The following is a 2,500-nucleotide window of genomic DNA, read 5'->3' as shown; positions in this document are numbered from 1 at the left end:
GAGAGAGAGAGAGAGAGAGAGAGAGAGAGAGAGAGAGAGAGAGAGAGAGAGAGAGAGAGAGAGAGAGAGAGAGAGAGAGAGAGAGAGAGAGAGAGAGAGAGAGAGAGAGAGAGAGAGAGAGAGAGAGAGAGAGAGAGATAAAGAGAGAGAGAGAGAGAACGAGATAGAGATAGATAGATAGATAGATAGATAGATAGATAGATAGAGAGAGAGAGAGAGAGAGAGAGAGAGAGAGAGAGAGAGAGAGAGAGGGAACGAGAGAGAGAACGAGAGAGAGAACGAGAGAGAAAGAGAGAGAAAGAGAGAGAGAGAAAGAGAGAGAGAGAGAGAGAAAGAGAGAGAACGAGAGAGAGAAAGAAAGAAGAAGAGAAGAAGCAGAAGAGACTCCAGGAACCTGCTCTTCATCCTCGAAGACCCCCCCCATCCCCCCCTCCTTCTACCATCGCCACGCGCTCTCGACAAGAACCACCAGTCAAGGGGACACATACTCCCCCTTCGGAGGCTCTCCCCCTCACCGTCTTCTTTTCCCCTTCCTCTCCCCATACCTTCTCTTTCCCTCGCCCACCTCCCCGTTTCCTTTTCCGAGGTCCTTTCCCCCTTTTCCCAATCTACTTTTCCCCTTTTCCAGCGATACCTTTCGCGTTCATTTCCCCCCCTTCCTTTCCCCTCCCATGGCCCCTTCTTTCCCCTTCCATGGCCCCTTCTTTCCCCTTCCATGGCCCCTTCTTTCCCCTTCCATGGCCCCTTCTTTCCCCTTCCATGGCCCCTTCTTTTTCCCTTCCATGGCCCCTTCCTTTCCCTTCCATGGCCCCTTCTCTCCCCTTCCATGGCCCCTTCTCTTCCCTTCCATGGCCCCTTCCTTTCCCTTCCATGGCCCCTTCTCTTCCCTTCCATGGCCCCTTCCTTTCCCTTCCATGGCCCTTCCTTTCCCCTTCCATGGCCCTTCCTTTCCCCTTCCATGGCCCCTTCCTTTCCCCTTCCATGGCCCCTTCCTTTCCCCTTCCATGGCCCCTTCCTTTCCCCTTCCATGGCCCCTTCCTTTCCCCTTCCATGGCCCCTTCCTTTCCCCTTCCATGGCCCCTTCCTTTCCCTTCCATGGCCCCTTCTTTCCCTTTCCATGGCCCCTTCCTTTTCCCCTTCATGGCCCCTTCTTTCCCCTTCCATGGCCCCTTCCTTTCCCCTTCCATGGCCCCTTCTTTCCCTTTCCATGGCCCCTTCCTTTCCCCTTCCATGGCCCCTTCCTTTCCCTTTCCTTTCCCCTTCCATGGCCCCTTCTTTCCACTTCCATGGTCCCTTCTTTCCCCTTCCATGGCCCCTTCTTTCCCCTTCCATGGCCCCTTCTTTCCCCTTCCATGGCCCCTTCTTTCCACTTCCATGGTCCCTTCTTTCCCCTTCCATGGCCCCTTCTTTCCCTTTCCATGGCCCCTTCCTTTCCCCTTCCATGGCCCCTTCCTTTCCCTTTCCTTTCCCCTTCCATGGCCCCTTCCTTTCCCCTTCCATGGCCCCTTCCTTTCCCCTTCCATGGCCCCTTCTTTCCTCTTCCATGGCTCCTTCTTTCCCCTTCCATGGCCCTTCCTTTCCCCTTCCATGACCCCTACCTTTCCCCTTTCATGGCCCCTTCCTTTCCCCTTCCATGGCCCCTTCCTTTCCCCTTCCATGGCCCCTTCCTTTCCCTTCCATGGCTCCTTCTTTCCTCTTCCATGGCTCCTTCTTTCCCCTTCCATGGCCCTTCCTTTCCCCTTCCATGACCCCTACCTTTCCCCTTTCATGGCCCCTTCCTTTCCCCTTCCATGGCCCCTTCCTTTCCCCTTCCATGGCCCCTTCCTTTCCCTTCCATGGCCCCTTCTTTCCTCTTCCATGGCTCCTTCTTTCCCCTTCCATGGCCCCTTCTTTCCCCTTCCATGGCCCCTTCCTTTCCCTTCCATGGCCCCTTCTTTCCCTTTCCATGGCCCCTTCCTTTTCCCCTTCATGGCCCCTTCTTTCCCCTTCCATGGCCCCTTCCTTTCCCCTTCCATGGCCCCTTCTTTCCCTTTCCATGGCCCCTTCCTTTCCCCTTCCATGGCCCCTTCCTTTCCCTTTCCTTTCCCCTTCCATGGCCCCTTCCTTTCCCCTTCCATGGCCCCTTCTTTCCCTTTCCATGGCCCCTTCCTTTCCCCTTCCATGGCCCCTTCTTTCCCCTTCCATGGCCCCTTCTTTCCCCTTCCTTTTCCCTTCCATGGCCCCTTCTTTTCCCTTCCATGGCCCCTTCCTTTCCCCTTCCATGGCCCCTTCTTTCCCCTTCCATGGCCCCTTCCTTTCCCCTTCCATGGCCCCTTCTTTCCCTTTCCATGGCCCCTTCCTTTCCCCTTCCATGGCCCCTTCCTTTCCCTTTCCTTTCCCCTTCCATGGCCCCTTCCTTTCCCCTTCCATGGCCCCTTCTTTCCCTTTCCATGGCCCCTTCCTTTCCCCTTCCATGGCCCCTTCTTTCCCTTTCCATGGCCCCTTCTTTCCCCTTCCTTTT

The sequence above is a fragment of the Penaeus japonicus genome, unplaced genomic scaffold (assembly GCF_977035675.1).
Source record: "Penaeus japonicus unplaced genomic scaffold, GWHDUDI00000001_assembly GWHDUDI00000028, whole genome shotgun sequence".
NCBI classification, from domain to species: domain Eukaryota; kingdom Metazoa; phylum Arthropoda; class Malacostraca; order Decapoda; family Penaeidae; genus Penaeus; species Penaeus japonicus.
The sequence above is the reverse complement of the archived record's forward strand: the minus strand, read 5'-3'. Positions refer to the sequence as shown.